We start from the raw sequence: 18800 nt of genomic DNA on the forward strand, positions 1-18800 counted from the left end.
GTTTCCTGGCTTACCTAAACAAAGAGTTAAAAGGTACTTTGTGTTTGAAATCGGAACACTTTTATGTTCAATACTAATGATAATTATCCATTTTAGCTATATAAAAACAAAAAAAAGGTAATTAAGATTCGTAGACAATTTATGTAGCAGAAACGAAACCTTGCCTTTTATGATAATTTTAAATGACAAATTATATGTAAAAATTCACTAGTTTTATAGGAAAAAACTTTTTTCAGATTATGGTGAGAAATCCAAGAAAATACGGGGAAACAAAGGTAAAGATTCATATGTAATTGTAGAATTTCTAAATTAGACACATCGAAACCAATGATAAGGGACAGCCCGCTTTTATAATGTCTATCGCTCTAGAAGCAGTGCCATACCGAGGCAGAGTTTACTAAACGTGTGCCAACTTGCTCTGCCTTTAGCGTGGGAAATTATAAAGAAAAGCGGTGTAATTTTCGAAATGGTCTATTCAACTTTTTTCTATGAACATTGCTAATTCAAATATAGCATTTTCAATTGAAATTAGCGTCATCTAGTTCAAGCAGTTCCAGCTCGGATTCTTCTAGTTCTGATTCAAGATCAGATTCGAGCGATGAAAGTAAAAATATAAAAACGCGTGGAAGCGGATCAGAAGGTAAGGCTTGCTAGTTCAGCTTAGTGCCTCAAAAGATTAAAAGGGAAAGTGATCATGTTATGCTAATCATTACGATTTTTTCAGCATCGTCTTTGCGAGACAGATGTGATGATGAAAAGAGTGAAATTGAAAAAACAGGAAGCTGCGATGAAAGCAACGCAGCTGAAGGTAAAGAATAAGTGGAAAGCTTTCAATAACGTGATAACTGTTGTTAATTAACATCTATTTCAAGGAATTGCTGATTCGTCCGAAAGGGCATCAACAGGAAAAGAAAGACGCGCATTGCTGCAATATCAAAAGGCGGGGGAAATTTCAATTCCCGAAGTTGCAAATGAAATATAAATGGGCCCTAATGAAAAAGGTATTGAGGCGGCCACCAGTCATGAAATCGATACGGTGGCGTCCATCACTCATGAAATCGATACGGGGGCGTCCATCACTCATGAAATCGATACGGTGGCGTCCATCACTCATGAAAAAGATAATGAGGTTTCCAAGGAAATACAAACAATTGTTGAAACACAGCTTCTCGTAAGTCTGCGTTAAAATCAAATTTATTAGATTACAAACTTTGACAAATTTAGTTTATTACACATTAAGTAGACCAATATAAGGGTACGTAAAGAAAGCTTAAAAAGAGTAAAGGTCCACAATATCAAGAGTAGGGGGAAAAAGAAATTGAAAACTTAACTACGGAAATGGTCCATCGTGAAAAAGCTATTGAGGCGTCCACCACTCATGAAATTGATATTAAGATGTCCACCAGTCACGAAAATCAAACAATGGGTGACCAACTTAAGGGTACGAAAGGAAAGAAATAAAATACAAAACATTGTAAGATACAATCCAAACCTAAAATAAAAAAATTTGTTTTGTAATTTGATAATTTCCTTCTTTTTTACAGCAAGAACCGAAAAAAATGGAAGCCCAAAATCCAAAAAAAGAAAAACACATGATTTCAAAAACAACAAGATTGACTTTCAAAAGTAACAAAATGTAATATTAAACGTTTTATAAAAAACAACAAAATTTTCTAAACATGTATATTAAAGGTAACGAAAATATTTACAAAAAGCAAAAAAATGTATAAAATTTTTCCTGCAGTGTATTAAAATGTATGTTTAGTATGTTAATTTTTGAAATGTTAAATTTTCATCCAAAATGTTTAAAACTTTCATACAATGTTCCAAAACATTTTTAAAACTTTCAAATTTTATACAATGTTACAAAATGTTTAAAATGATAAAATTTCATGCAATTTAACAAAATGTTTCAAATTTTTCATGCTATTTGACAAATGTTTAAAACGTAAGAAAATGTTATAGAAATTTGAAATATTAAAGAATTTTGAAATGTTAAATCATCATTTTCAAATAAGTCTTTCGTTTCCGATTTATTGGTTTCAAACTTGCTAGAACCCAATTTTTAGTTCGCTTTTTTGCTATATCCTAGATCATAGCTATATAACATGTCTCAGAAGACGTCTCTTGCAACACCTTACAACCAAGTAAGCACCATGAAACTCCGGAAGTCGTTCTAAAGAACTTGTATGCAATGGACGCACTTCTTTTTTCTACTTTTAATTGCTTCTTAAGACAACTTTGGCAAAAGTGTTGCCACATCTTAGACTTCCCGAATCGGTCGCAAAATTATGAAAAATTGGGCAAGGGAATTGTTCTATTACTTTACTCTTGAATTTCTGAACAATGTATAAGTATGAAGAAAAAAAAACCAGGCCATGGCCTAAAATACGACCGGAAGTCGTTCTTAAGAACTTTATGCAATGGATGCACTTCTTTTTTTCTATTTTTTATTGCTTCTTAAGACAACTTTAGCAAAAGTGTTGCCACATCTTAGACTTACCGAATCGGTCACAAAAATATGACAAATTGGGCAAGTGAATTGTTCTATTACTTTACTCTTGAATTTCTGAACAATGTATAAGTTGGTAAGGTGGAGCGACCTAAATCGATACCAGAGATCCCCGCTAGATGTTGGTCACCCTACAGTGAGCCCCTGACCCGACCCAGGGCCGTCGCCAGGGTCAAATTTTAGGTAGGGCCACGGTAGGGCACATATTCGGACGAATGCACCTAATTATCGACGCGTGTGCCAAGTCTTAACGCAAGATTTTTAACTGAAAAGTCTGGTTCAAGATGATGCATATTAGAAAATAACTAAAAGTTCCTACTGTGAAGAACAGGACGCATCATTTTGCCTCAGATTGTTCAATTAAAATCGTGCTATAAGCATTGGTATACTCGTCGGAAATAGGGTGAATGAGTATTAAAATCCTGTCTATACAAGAAATTAAAAAACTTTGTACTATTTATTAAAAATTAAGCGAGAGAAGGGACAATGTCAACGAGGTCTTAAAACAAATTAATACAAGGGTTTAACTATAAATTAAATTACGCAAGTCATAACAATAACATGTAAAAGAAGAAAATAAATTGAATTATGCATTTCCGACTACCACTTGAAAATTCAACGTCAGCTTTTACTATGACCGTCAATATGACGATGCAAGTTATCGCGCAAAGTTAAAAAAATGGTTCTTTTCCTAAAAAAGTGTCTATGTTACTGTGTTAAGTACAAACAAAGTTTCAATGAATTTCGAAATAAAAACTATTAGTTTTAAAACTCTGAACCTTTGCACGATAATTTAAAGCCCTTCAATATACTTCTCACTAATATTTCAAAAGACTCGAACCAGTGAAACCGTAAAAGAAACATATTTCCTCCGACTCATGGCTAAATCTTTTAATCATATCTAATTTCCGTTATAATTTTATTTTTTTGCAAAAAAAACTATGAAATGTGAACTTTCCAAACTTGGCAAAAAAATAAAATACCCTTACGCTGCATATATGTTAAGAGATTTGACCATAAGCTAAAATGTATATCAATAACAAAAAAGACTAAACTAACATTAAGACAGGTGCGGTTAGGTTTGTAAACGACAATAAATATGCCAAATGACGAAATGTTTATTTCCAAGTGTAATTTAAATCCAATATTAATGTTTTACGTTCTTCAATTTAGTATGTATATTAAAAACTAGCCGTTACCCGCGGCGTCGCTCGCGTGTAATAAGAACTTCCATCTAAAATGATATAAAGAATGTGTAGATTTTATTGAAGACTAATATTTTTGTAGCACCCTAGGAGCGAAGGCACTCGGCGTTGCCCGTCAACCCGTCGGGATATTTTTTATTACTTTTCATGCGGACATTATTCCATAAAGAAGGGTTTCTAAATTTTTGGCCACCATTTAAAAAGATGGCGGAAAATCGAACCTGAAAGACCATTCAGCCCGTCTTAAGGCTAAAGCAAACCAGTGTACTAAATATTTGTGAAATCGGTTGAAACGCGCGTACTTCATTGCATAGAGAATATGTTTTACATTTCTGGGCGCCATTTTTTAAGATGGCGGCGGATTGGAAAAATCTTTCTTAGTACGCGCCTACTACTTATGAGTAACGTTCCTGCAAATTTTCAGCCTTCTAGGGCAAGCGGTTTGGGCTGGGCGTTGATTATCAGTCAGTCTGTCAGTCAGTCAGTCAGGACTTTGATTTATATAGATATAGATGATTTATTTAACATTGGCAGGAGTGGTTGGGTCAGGTTACGTTTGCGAATTAAAAACAAATATGTCAACTCGCATTCGCGTAGATCTATTACAAATTAGATCCCATCTTTCAAAATAGAGCCCTGATACTTAGTATGATTTGTTTTTACCTTTTCCAAAATATATGAATCAATTAATTGCCACGTTTTCCAAATTATATAACCAGCTTTCACGTTTTCCAAAATATTGGCCCTAATAATTAGTTGCCACGTTCAGAATCATCCAATGTGTGGAAAATTTTGGTAAGTTTTAGGCTCTGTGGGAAAAACGTAATTTTTTTCCGAAATCGGTTAAATGTGGGAATTTCACTGTTAAAGTGTTAAAAGCGCAGACTATGCAGTTAAAATTAGTGCATTTTCGAAAATTTTGTTCGGTTAAATAATTGCAAGAGATATTATGAAATAAATTCGGTGATTGTTAATCTGACACTGGAAAAAGAGTAGCATATTTTGAGAGTTTTAAAGCTTTATAGCGTTTTGCCGCGTTTTGTACATAATGTCAAAGCCATGCGGAGTGTATTCCATATAAAACCTAGTAGAAAAACATAGTCCAGATAAATGTGACTGTACCCTTTTTTCCATATTTTAGCTGGGGGTGGGGCTAAAAAGGGCCTGTGGGAATTGTGGGAAATTTTTCAAATAGAAGTGGGAAAATCCACTTTCAAACATTGGCAACACTGGAATCATCTGCTCTACCGTCTACGAAGAGTGTGCCAATTTGCCAAAGCTTGGCGAAAACGTTTTTTAATGCCAGACAATAATTTTTTAATTTCGTTTTAATGATATGGGATTTATAGGCTTAGCAGAATGTCATGAACGTCAGAGTGGGAAATAAGGCACTATCACAGGCCTATAGCCAGTTTAAAAATTACCTGGGCCAGTTTAAAAATTAAACGCTTTGGGGTCAACTGGCCCTGGTGACCACTTAATTAATTCAAAGTCTTTCCCCCTCAAGATTTTGGTTCATTAAATAAATACCATGTTAATCCCTAAAATTGTCTCGTCTTTGCGTCTTTGCTTCTACGTTGTTAGCTTGCTTGTCCTGAATTGTGTGTGGGAGTGGGATTATGGGTGGGTTTCCTATGTCTGTCTACACTCTACACACTGTAGAACTGTACATGAAGTGATTTTTGCAGTTAGCTAAAGGGAAGATAATCTCTCTGTAGCATAGACATATAACACTATATGCTCGGTAGTCTTGTTTGGGTCTGGTCTAAAGAAAAGGCAGCCTGCTACCTTTGACTGAATTAGAGTCTATGGGAAGATAACAAACTCCCTCCCTATGGGTCGAATGTTTTAATTTTGCATTACTCAATAAAGACTGATAGTTCTTAATTTAAGACTCCAATATTTTGAAATACCCGTACTAAAACTAACCTACTAAGCCTATGCCCTAGCACATATTGTCAAGAATAGATAATTTGGCCATCAAATAAGAAAGGCTGGTTTTTCAGGCTAAAAATGGTAGGTGGCACCGTGGCCAGTTTTTTTAATTAAAATACCAAGGCTCTACTGGCCACAGGTCACAGGAGCGTTGGGCCAATGAAACTACTGGTAGGGCCATAAGAATTTTGGAAATATTTCAGGTATGGCCGGGCCCACCCGGCCCTCCCCCTGACGACGGCCCTGACCCGACCGGGGGATCTTTGAGAGTGTTCCGCAGAGTCAAGTGGAACACTCTACTACTGCCAACCAGGAATCTACGGACGATAAGTTGCTCTTACAAATTTTCTTTACTCGGTTTTTCTCTCTGTATATTGGCCCGTTGTTGGCAAGGGTGTGATATGGAATTCCCCAGTGGGCTATATCTCGTTCCTAGACCCACGTGATAGGGCGGGGCTTGAGATTGGACTCTTTGTGTCGGATTTCGCCAGCGCCCAGTTTTTGCTTAGCCGCCATTCGTTGACGATTGCCGTAGCCGTACCGTTTTGTATAACAGGTTTTTGTTTCGGACCGACTTGGAAGAAACATTTTTCTCTCTTTTTCCCTTATTGAATCTGGACAATTTATTTATTCGCCTCGGTCGCCATTATTGTTACCTGGCTGAGTCATTATTACATGTCAGGTCAGCCTACATTTAAGGGCCGCCAAATTGGGCCTTGGACTTATTGAACACATATATTCTGGTACCTAACCCTAGGTCAATTTAATTGTACTCCAACCCGGTTTTCTTAATTTCTTGCATTTGAAACGGGGCTCTTTAATATACTGGACCAATTAATTCTACCTTATTTTATCCCATTTGTGGTCACGATAACTCTGGGCTATATGGGATTTTTGATGTGCCGTGAGATCGGTGGGTTATAATCGAAATACCCCGTTACATGGTTTTAACATTCCTCAACCCCGTCATGGTAATAAACCCCAACTTCCAACTGGCCCTAGTAAGCATCCCGGGCCACCCATATCCTTGGCATTAAACCCAAAACCAGGCAAAGAGTGTCGGTTGCCATCTCGTTCCGGCACTTCAGAATTAATGTTGCGGTTCTTAAATGATTGTGATTCAAAACGTAAGGGTTCCCGAGGCTCCAAAACTTCACATAGAGCCAAGTCCAATACTTAGTCTGGTTCAAGCTGTATCTTACGACCATCTGATTTAGACGCCGTCGATTATCATAGACGTAAAGACTGGCAAGCCCGGGCTAGGGCTGAAGCCGAGAGAATTAGGGCTACCGTTAGTCATTTTGGTAAAGAACCTGGGAATAATGATTCATCTCGTAAGCAGCCGAAGGGGGTTACCCCTTTATCACCATCAAAGGCACCCCCTCAGCCAAATATCCAGATTCAGAGAGCTACGTCACCCCTGCATTCTAGGACGATTCCAGCCTCAGCCCCGCTCATGTTTCCTCCGTCCGGTCGGTAACTGCCAATCCATCGGTACATGCATTGATTGGTCCATCAACTTCCCAGAATGTCCCGCCCACTTCTTCAATGCCAAGGGCTCAGGGAGCCGCAAGTGATAGACAGGCTAGACCACGAGGTCGTAATTCTCCGGGGGATCTCCTATTCCACACCCTAGCTTGGTAGCCCCTATGGTGATACTAGTTTACCTAATATTTTTGTTGATACCGATTTTTGCTAACCCGGCATAACTTTTTCTGATTCTAAATTTTAAACGGCGTCTGCTTGCACTATGGTAAGACTTGGACAAAACTTAAAAGAATATGAATTAAGCGTTTATTGTCAATTAAAATAAAAATGTAGAGAAAATAATAGAAAGGCGACTTCCCACAATATATTAAAGTAAATTAAAATTAAATTTAAGGTAACACTGCGACTAAATAACTGTATTTAAACCGATTAGTTTATTTATAGAAATACATAACTCTTAAGTAAACAAAGAGAAATGACCAGGAAACATTAGAAAATCCAATTTTAATTGATACTTAATTGTTCCCAAGCGTTTTCACTAGTTTATTCGTTAAATTAATAGCTGGCATAACGATCTTCTTCTTGCTAACCTTTTTTCTTTGAATGCTTGAAGGGAAAAAGTACAGGTATGGGAACTATAGGAAAGGGGAGGTATCCTAAATCAAAATGAAATAGTTCATAAAATTAGTTTTCTCTAAGATTTTGTCAAGATAACTAAGTATATATAGTTAATAACTAGTATGTAATCGTTCATTAGAGTTTTTACTCATTTGCTCGTCAAAATTACACCCGGCATGACGTTGTTTCCTAATTTTTCAACGCTTTTTCCCAGTACAAACAGCAGAAAACTTTATAAACATAATTATTGATTAATATTTAATGTTTTCCAAGCGTTTTTACCTGTTTGCTCCCTTAATTATGACCTGGAATAACGATTATCTTTTTGCTAACCATTTTTTTGTGCTTGAAGTGGAAGTTTTCTCGTAGGGGAACTATAGGGGAAGGAATGTTTTACAAACCAAAATTAAAACATTGAATAAAATTAGTTTTTCCCAACAATGTCTGAGGAAACTTCCAATACATAATTTATAACTCATATTTTGTATTTCCCAATCGTTTTTATTAGTTTGCTCGTCAAAAATACACCCGGTATTCTCGCTAACCCTTCATAGATGGCTGTAGCTCCGCATCAACCAATCAGAGGGACGAAGGCTCGCCAAAGTTCGAGGCAGCTAATGGCATAAGCGTCTAATGTACGTCCGTAATGACAGTAGTAATATTTTCTAATTTATCAACGCTTATTCCCAGTACAAACACCAGAAAACTTTATAAACATTATTATTGATTAATATATAATGATTTCAATGCGTTTGCATTGGTTTTTTATGGTCTACAATTTCAATGACTCTTGGCGTTGACCACCACTGCTCGAAAATATTTTAGGCTTAAATAGGACCCTGTTAAAGGGAAATAACTTTATTTTAAATTATCCCTTTGACAATTTTAACAAATTTTCAATAACATTACAAACACTTTCATAATAACGATAAAATGTCACACGTTACAATGAAAAATAATCCTACTATAGAAATTAAATGTGAAGTTTAGTGCTTCATAACCCTTTTTTATAAAAGAAATGAAATAAATTTTTTTTCAAAAGTTTCAACTTTATAATTATTTTTCAAAAAAGGGCGCCAAAACAATAATAAAATAAATATTTTTAGACATATTTACACCACCCATTCTGTAACTTCATTAGTTACATTTCCCTTGGACTGAGTAATATTATTGTAGTGGAAAAGAAAGTGCTCTTTAAAAGCGCTCCATTGTGTCAAAAGTAGCAACCAATGATAAACGACATTAAAATACTAAAAATTATTTCACAAATTTTTTATGGCTTTGGTTTGGCAATTAAAATTTTAAAGAGGAGCCACAAATTATAATTATTAGGGATTATTACCACCACCCGTTTTAGAGACACGTGGCGCCACAATAAAGAGACAAATAATATCACATGGTGGTACCAATACTTTTGGTACAATTACTGAGAAGATTGCTAAATAAAATAGAGGACAGTGGCCTAAGTAGTCCTAGAATCCAACCCTAAAAATCTAATTTGATTAATTTTTTGAGTGATATGCCGCCCTCTCAGAAATATTTTGCTCGGCTGAAAATTCAAGTTCTCTTCCGTTTTAAGCTTTTTCCCTCTGATTGACCTTTAGAATTTTAATGTCTGGATGTGCTTTTTATAAGATTCAAAAAAGTTCCATAAAGCTTAGTTAAAGGGGCTCACTTTTTAGGTTTCGACACTGTCACCGAAAACAGACTAATCGAGCTTGAGATTTAGAAAATTTGTCAAAGAATCTAAACCATTTCAATCGGTAGGGGGATTGATTCATCCTCACAAATAATAGGGGCGAATAAACAGAGACATAAGAGAGTTCACGCTGTTTATTTTAAATGCGTATTTAAATTGGCTATATAAAGGTGTAAATAGTAGATAATTGCTTAAATTTTCTACTATTTAAGCGATGATGGAATAACAATTCTGGTAAATTATTGTAACGGTGGACTATGGAATGTTGTCTTTCTTCTTCTATAACATAAGAGAGCCAATCGGCCTCTTACTTCGTAACAAAATCAATGCTAAATGTGACTTCACGCATCAGAACCCCTCCCTCCCCCTTGTCACGGACCGTCACAAATTTAGAAACCCCCTCCCCCCATAAGGTGTGACGTAGTTTATGGACGGTCCCTGTAACTTGACTGCTTGGAAGTTGTTGGTTCATTCATTAAAGGTTCTTTGGACGCATTGTTTTCAATATTATTTTTATTGACAAAAGTAGGCTCATAACGAGGTAGTTCATCTGTTTTATCAATGAAACGTTAAATTAGAGCTACTGCCTTTATAAATGATACTGAATTTTTCGGAAATGTGCTGCCAAATTTTTAACTATACTCTCAAAGTATTTCTTTGCTTAAAAAGTTATCTCTTGAATTACCTTCTTCGGTCTCATCCAAGTTCATTTTATTTAACCCTGCCTTCAGCTGATCGACGCTAATTTTGTTTTTATCGTTACTTTTTTTGGCGCGTATTCGTTGATTTTAACTATACTATAAGAAAGCTAACAGACGATTTTTACGGTATTACTCCCATTAACTACAGATTACTCATGCATTTTGAAATAAAGATATGGTTTTCTACTATTTACTTTGTTCATAGCCCATGCACTTCAGCAACTCTAAGGCGACAAAGTCTCCCACCACAACAAACCCCAGGAAATTAGGAATGTCACCTAAATATTCAAAAATTAATGCAAGCAAGTCAGTCATTGTTTAGCCCTTAATTGCTGAAATATGTAAAATTTATCTTGTTTCTTAACATTTTCATTCAGGGTTCATACAACTTTCGGAAAACAAATTTCCCTGAGATTTCCAGGTTTTTTTCCATATACTCCCCAGAATTTTCCAGGTTATTTCCGTATATGGAGTATCCTATGGAGCAAATGTTAACGAAGGAGGGGGGCAAATATGACTATTACATAATCAAAGGACACCCCCGCATCTCTAATATAACCAGAGTTATGAGCCTCCAGAGTGTAGTGTAATGTTAATCCTATAGAAGGAATGCTTATGAACATTTTGCTTAATTACTCGGCCCGTTTGACGCAAATTTCCCTGAATTTTACTAAAAATGCGAAATTTTCCTGAGGTTTTTGTCAACTATTTGTTTCCGTGACCTGGTTTTTTCCAGGTAAAAACCGCGCGGCAAAAACCTTTTTGCCGCGGTTTTTTCCACTTTATGTGGAAATAACGAACTAAACTTTAAAAATAAAAAAATTCGGTTTTGAAATGAAAATAAAACGTCCAAAATTCTATTTTTGCCAACCCTGATTATAATAACTAAATATGTGGGTCTAAAACATTTATTTATTACTAAAATTATACTGCTGACATTGACAATTTCTATCAGGGAATTTTGATAATGTAGCGGCAACCGTGTGTAGAAAACAAAAATAAAAAGGTTATAAGGACATCCAAATAATAAAAAGAGGCTAGGCCATTGAATTACTCTCGTTACTTTTATTAATTATTACGGCCTCTACGGTTGCCAACTCGATGAGGTCCTATTGTTGTTAAGGACGTTTTCTCGGGCGTTCGGCTAAACGTTGGGATAATCCATTAACCACTCTACCTCTGCCTCTGGGCCTGCCGGCCCCCTTCGGACAGGCTGCGCAATTACGGGTTCGTGCGGAGCAGCTGGCACTGGGGCATGCTGCGCAATTACGGGTTCGTGCGGGGCAGCTGGCACTGAGGCATGCTGCGCAATTACGGGTTCGTGCGGGGCAGCTGGCACTGGGGCATGCTGCGCAATTACGGGTTCGTGCGGGGCAGCTGGCACTGGGGCATGCTGCGCAATTACGGGTTCGTGCGGGGCAGCTGGCACTGGGGCATGCTGCGCAATTACGGGCTCGTGCGGGGCAGCTGGCACTGGGGCATGCTGCGCAATTACGGGTTCGTGCGGGGCAGCTGGCACTGGGGCATGCTGCGCAATTACGGGTTCGTGCGGGGCAGCTGGCACTGGGGCATGCTGCGCAATTACGGGTTCGTGCGGGGCAGCTGGCACTGGGGCATGCTGCGCAATTACGGGTTCGTGCGGGGCAGCTGGCACTGGGGCATGCTGCGCAATTACGGGTTCGTGCGGGGCAGCTGGCACTGGGGCATGCTGCGCAATTACGGGTTCGTGCGGGGCAGCTGGCACTGGGGCATGCTGCGCAATTACGGGTTCGTGCGGGGCAGCTGGCACTGGGGCATGCTGCGCAATTACGGGTTCGTGCGGGGCAGCTGGCAATGGGGCATGCTGCGCAATTTCGGGTTCGTGCGGGGGGGGCTGGGGCTGGGGCTGGCTGCTCAAGAAATTCACGGCGGGCACGTGGGGGATTATCATCTGGTGGCCGATTAACTGCAAGGCGGGCACGCGGGGGATTAACATCTGGTGGCCGATTAACTGCACGTCGAGCCCTCCGTGCCGCTGGCCTTCGACCTCTCCCTCTAACTTCATAGACCACATTAACGGTTATGGTACAATTGTTGTAAATTCTAACTATCTGCTCCATGTTGTCTAGATTTTGAAATAAAGACATATTTTATTTTGGTATTAACCTTTGTTTTACTTCAGAAAAATATTAATAGAGAAAAATATTTAAGGGACTGAAAAACAGTCTTCAGGAGGACTATTCCCATCTGGAACTCCCTTCCTATCGAAGTGGTGTCCCAACCCACTCTTCCACTCTTTAAATTCAAACTACGCAAGTTTCTTAAAATTTAACTCGAATGAAGGGAAAGTAATCCACCACTCCCTATCTATTCTTTATTATCGGTGTACTATTTAGTTACTTTATGTTCGTTATATTGGAGCTGTAAGGCGTCATAGCCCTAGCTCGACAATTGAATGGAGCAAAAAAAAAAAAACTCGTTTTTAGCCACATCGTAGTATGCGATGAGGCTCTTATTTTGACCCGAGCCGTCGTAGTAGTAGTAGTAGTAGTAGTGGCCGGGGTTGTCGCTTCGTTATCATTCACTCGTATGATGTGACTACTATTACGAGCCCTTGGGCCGTCTTGTTGTATAATATCTGGCTATTTTTGGGGAGAAACGTTATTAGGAAAAATTGGTTCTGGAATTGTCAAGCTCAGTCGTCCTTTTTTAACAATAATTATATAGTATTTCACTAAACCGCAACTTACATTTTTCTTTTCTTTTTTATTAAGTCTTTTTTCTTTGCTTTTTTCTAGTTTTGTTTTGGTACAATAGCTGAAAATAATAATTAGAACGTTAATTGCTTAGAAAGACAAAAAATAGGCCCTAAAGATTTTAAAAAATCACGTAAACTTACTTGGACAATCAAAATTCTCAAATTAAGCGCGAGATTTGAATTTAAACTTTAAAGTCACGCGCGTATTATTTCCCGGCGCGTGTTTCATTAGGCGGCCCCTCCTCGGTCCTGGGGTTCGAAGTCTTGACCCATCCATCCAAGGCTGATGATGATGATTCGCTCTAGCGAATCCGAGTATTTCCATTGGTTTCAAATAATTTGTAATTTTTTTTCTAAATCACACAAATTCCTTAGTTCTTAATTAGGGTAAAATTGGTTTTATCGTTCACTGGTTGCTTTTTGATAAGTGATAGTTATTTCACCTTACAATTCGAAGCGGTTATTTTCCCGGATTTTGGAAATTTTCGACTTGCAAGTTTATTACATTTAACCTAAAATCTAAGATCTCCTAAAATTCAAGAAAAACATTATCGTAATGGAATTTAAATAAACGTTAATTAACCGAAAAACCTAACTTTATTTGCATTGCTAGTCATTCGACGTCGCCTTTAATTGAAATTTAGTCATTTGTAAACGTCTTCAACAACATTTTAGTAGTTTAACCACACTTTGATCCATTTCCTTAGTCATTTAATATTACTTTCAATCGAATTGTTTAATTTTAAAACAGGTTGATACATATTTTATTAATTTAACAACACTTTCGTCCACATTTTGATTTTAGTCATTAAACTTCGTTCTCAATTGTGTTTTAGACATTTATTAACAAAATTTTCGAGTTGCGGGTTTATTGCTTTTATCCGAAAAATCTAAGATCTCCGCAACACACTTTCTAGAAACGAAGGTCAACTTAACAATATCGTAAATGGAATTTGATTTTTAGTCTCTTAAGAGAAATACCAATTACACTTAAGTTATTCAACATCGCTTTCAAGTGTATTTTAACAGTAAAACCTAACTTTAATTTGCATTGCTAATCATTTCACGTCACTTTTAATTGAAATTTGGTCATTTGATGAAGTTTTTAAGAACTTTTTTTTGTAGTTTAACAAGACTTTGATCCATTTTCTTAGTCGTTTTCGATTACTTTCAATCGATTTGTTTTCATTTCACATCAGGTTTCTCCACACTATAGTGATTTAACAACATTTCCGCCCACTTTATAGTGATTTTAGTTCAATCTCAATTGTGTTTCAGTCATAACTTGTTGAATCATAAAATGGGTCCTCGTTTAAGTTTAATAATTTGTCTAAAAATTATTTATTTTAATCTATATTTAATCTAAAGAAAACTGTTAATCGAAAAAACTAAAAATATTGTCATTATTAAAGAAAAGAAAAAAAAACATTAATGTTAAAGTATCTATGAAACGCATATATCTATGTAACCCTTTGTACCAGATTCGAAGACCAGGGTCGCCTATAAGGAATGTATAACACCTCCCTTAGAAGAGACATTCTAAGGCTTCACAAAATGTATGACCATATAAGGTAATACGGAGAGTACTGTCTCTCTCTCTTTTACGAAAACGGTAGCGTACGCTCCTTATATGGAAATGCTCTTTTGGCCTATTGACCAATGATCATTGGTCTTCGAACCCTTTTTACTTTTAAAACTTCTCAGGAGAGAAATCTCATCTCTTTTTTTTTTCACTTGCGCTCCTGCTCTCTGCAGAAAAACACCTCCGTTTTTTTAGCCATGTCGCCTTAGTACAAAAACCTAACTTTGTAACTTAAAAACCTTTTGCTAACTTAAATTTAATCAAGTTTTATTTTAATTGTTTATTTTAATGTCTTCAACGTTTAATTTGTTTAATAAATTCGGTTGTATTAATAGAACTCTCGTTTTTTCAAACTTTTACCACTTTCGGACTTTTTCAGTCGGGTTCGAAAGTTACTTTGCTATCCCTAATCGAGTTTACTAACTTTTCGCGCAACATAACTTAAAATCACATTTTCGCACTTTCCATTATAATAGTCATATATTAACAATATAATATTTATTTAAGTCGAATAACGAAACGTTTACGAAACATTTAGTGAAACTTTAACCAATTTTTAGTGTTTTTAATTGAATTATAGACATTTCATGACACTTTCAAACACTTTTCAGTTTCAATTTTTTGAACATTCAACCACATTTTCAGTTTTATTTCAGTAATAAGTTAACAATATCAAACACATTTACATGTTGTTGTATTTTAGCGGCGTTATTGACATATGGTTAAGATTTTCAAATCTTCCCGCCGAAGTAAGTGATCCACGTGAGGGATCACCATTGCGAAATTGTCCAGGGAGTGGACCTTGTATTTATCTTACCAATACGGGATTCTACCATGATTCCAGCGGTAATATATAAAAACGTCTTGGTTTGGACCAAGGCCGAAAAAACAAACGATATGTGTGGGGTTTATCAATTGACTGAAGTTTCAGATATTGAAATTTTTTTCTAGTTATTTTTATCCACTCAATCATTAATCAATATTTAATTCAATCAACTGATTTTACTGTTAATCGATCTAGTCCCTCTAAATTAATTGAAAAAATTACATATCTACGCTTTTTCAAGAACAATTACATTTTCCGAAAACATTTTATCATGAAATTAATTGTTATTGAAAAAGCGTAGATATGTATTTTTTAAATTAATTTAGAGGGACTAGATTGATTAACAGTAAAATCAGTTGATTGAATTAAATATTGATTAATGATTGAGTGGATAAAAATAACTATAAAAAAATTTCAATATCTGAACTTCAGTCAATTGATAAACCCCACACATATCGTTTGTTTTTTCGGCCTTGGTCCAAACCAAGACGTTTTTATATAATATCTCTCACTTCAGTCTTAATGTAATTAAATTTTGAATAATTATGTTTGCTTTACCGTCATATATTTGCACTCTATATAATGGTGCATTCAAACACCATATATGCTGTTTTTTCCAGTGCCAAAAAAGACATCATTTAGGGTGTACTTTAACCCCATTTCTATGATCAATTCACGCCATTTACTAATATTATTTGGAAGTATTAAGGGAATATTAGGCATTTAAGCACCATTTACAGTGGCTTTTAACATCTTTTTTTGACAATCTGTTGAACTTCTAATATTACTTAGTTTAATGGTTTTAAAAGTAGGGAAAAAGTACGCTACCTATGTCACATTATTAAACCAAGTGAAGTGAAATAATTGTTAAATATTTATTATAACCACTACACCACAGACACGTGGTAAGTCTAAGTTTTCCAAGATATCTAACTAATTATTATGTCCAATCACGATGGTTAAAACATGTATCTACCTGGGCTCGAACCTGGGACCTTCCGCGTGTGAAGCGGACGTGATAACCACCACACTACAGATACGTAGTAACACTGAGTTTTCCAAGAGATCTAGCTAATTATTATGTCCAATCACGATGGTCAAAGCCGTACTTCTGTAATTAACTAAAATTAACATACTTAGACTTAATTGTTTTGATCAAACTGGCTGATAGCACACCCTGAATACTTAATTGTTAATTTAAGATAATTCCGAAAAGTAACTTCGCTGTAGTTTTTAAGTTAGCGGTGGGGAAAGATCACGAAAAACCCATGTTAATCTCCATAGGAAATTAGCAAAAGCGGGTGAATATTACTTTAACGTTACAAAACGGTATCAAGTCATATCTACAAGGGCCTACCGGCCCTGTAGAATATACTGAGAGAGAAAGACTGGGTCAATAGCCAATGAACACTCAGGCTGATGACGTATACCTGTAGCCAATGGACAGTCGAGTTGATGACGTATGCTCATGGCTAGTTGTGTATAAAAGGGGTTTGGAGCCCCTCGAAAGGTATTTTTGATCGGAAATTGGGGCAGCAAAATAGATAAACGACCACGAGGGAAAATGGGCACCACCTCTCATGTAAGTGGCTCTGCCCCATTGGACCGAATCGCATTCGGCCGAAACCAGTCCCAATCAACCGAAAAACCCGCACTTTTGGCGGATTCGGTCCAATGGGACAGTCCCATTGGAGCGAAAACCCGCACTTCTCCGGGTTTCGGATTCGGTCCATTGGGACAAGAATGCATGCGCATATACACCCGATGGAACTAAAATGAATTTACTTCCCGGGAACGCAAAGATTGCATCTTTGCAAGCAAACAATTTCTTTGACTTATAATAAAATAATGGTCAAAGAAATTGAGCACCATACGCGAATATTCTGTAAAATATTAACTACCTATTTTAGTTTAGAAGAACCAAATACTTTCAGATCCCCGAAAATTTTCTTTTTAAAGGGAATTGTAGTTTTTTTATTATTTTAAGTCATATTTATCACGTTATCAGCTAATTAATAGGAGAATATTTTAGAAAAGGTGGCAGCTAATTAATAGGAAAATATTTAGGAAAAGGTGGCAACTAATTAATAGGAGAATATTTTGGAAAAGGTGGCAACGAATTATTGGAACAATTGTTTTGGAAAAGGTGGCAGCTAACTATTAGGAGAATATTTTGGAAAAGGTGGTAGCTAATTAGTAGGAGAATGTTTTGGAATAGGTGGCAGCTAACTATTAGGAGAATATTTTGGAAAAGGTGGCAGCTAATTAATAGGACAATAATTTGGAAAAGGTGGTAGCTAATTAATAGGACAATAATTTGGAAAAGGTGGTAGCTAATTAGTAGGAGAATGTTTTGGAATAGGTGGCAGCTAACTATTAGGAGAATATTTTGGAAAAGGTGGCAGCTAATTAATAGGACAATAATTTGGAAAAGGTGGCAGCTAATTAATAGGAGAATATTTTGGAAAAGGTGGCAGCTAACTATTAGGAGAATATTTTGGAAAAGGTGGCAGCTAATTAGTAGGAGAATATTTTGGAAAAGGTGGCAGCTAATTAATAGGAGAATATTTTGGAAAAGGTGGCAGCTAATTAGTAGGAGAATATTTTGGAAAAGGTGGCAGCTAATTAGTAGGAGAATATTTTGGAAAAGGTGGCAGCTAATTAATAGCAGAATATTTTGGAAAAGGTGGCAGCTAATTAATAGGAAAATATTTATGAAAAGGTGGCAACTAATTAATAGGAGAATATTTTGGAAAAAGGTGGCAACGAATTATTGGAACAATTGTTTTGGAAAAGGTGGCAGCTAACTATTAGGAGAATATTTTGGAAAACGTTGTAGCTAATTAGTAGGAGAATGTTTTGGAAAAGGTGGTAGCTAATTAATAGGAAAATATCCTAACCGAACCGAACCTAACCTACTCGAAACCAAAATATTAAAATTTTAATTTAAAACAAAAATTGATGGAACTACCATTAAGACTGTACTTCATTTTAAGCACAATTTGTTTATTAATTCTAAATATCTCTTGCATTGAAAGGAATGAAAGTGAGCGTTTTAATTAGTATCACGAAATATTTAATTTATATATTTTAAAACTACACCACCGAATCGCTGACGGCTACAGTGTTTCAAGTTATATTGATGTATTTTTTAGGGCATATTTGGTCGACTGGGAGTTCGGTCCATCGGGAATATAGCCATTGGGCTAGATTTTGAAATTCTAGCCAAACATTTTCTGTCGAATGCGATTCTGTCCAATGAGATTCGGTTGAATGGGAACCCCCCCCCCATGTGAGTACCCGATTGTATACATTTCTAATTTCTAGTTACTATCCCCTGAGGTTTCACTATTCTTTACTGTTAAATTTGTATGATTTATATGAATATTATACGATTATATCATGTAAATGTGTGGAAATAAGGGGTGAATAAAATTCATGATTTGTATAGACATACATAGTAATAACAAATAATTATATTATTCTTGTAGTATCAA

General features: G+C 36.2%; 1 non-coding gene across 1 annotated transcript; it reads right to left on the bottom strand.

Annotated features, from left to right (window-relative positions):
• Positions 1-16270: 16270 nt before the first annotated feature.
• TRNAV-CAC (transfer RNA valine (anticodon CAC)) lies at positions 16271-16343 on the bottom strand. Its single transcript has one exon. It is a non-coding gene; the product is annotated as a tRNA-Val (tRNA).
• Between the last annotated feature and the right edge of the window lie 2457 nt (positions 16344-18800).

The sequence above is a fragment of the Phalangium opilio genome, unplaced genomic scaffold, assembly GCF_054372755.1.
Source record: "Phalangium opilio isolate 3A_F unplaced genomic scaffold, DU_Popi_V2 ptg000063l_1, whole genome shotgun sequence".
NCBI lineage: Eukaryota > Metazoa > Arthropoda > Arachnida > Opiliones > Phalangiidae > Phalangium > Phalangium opilio.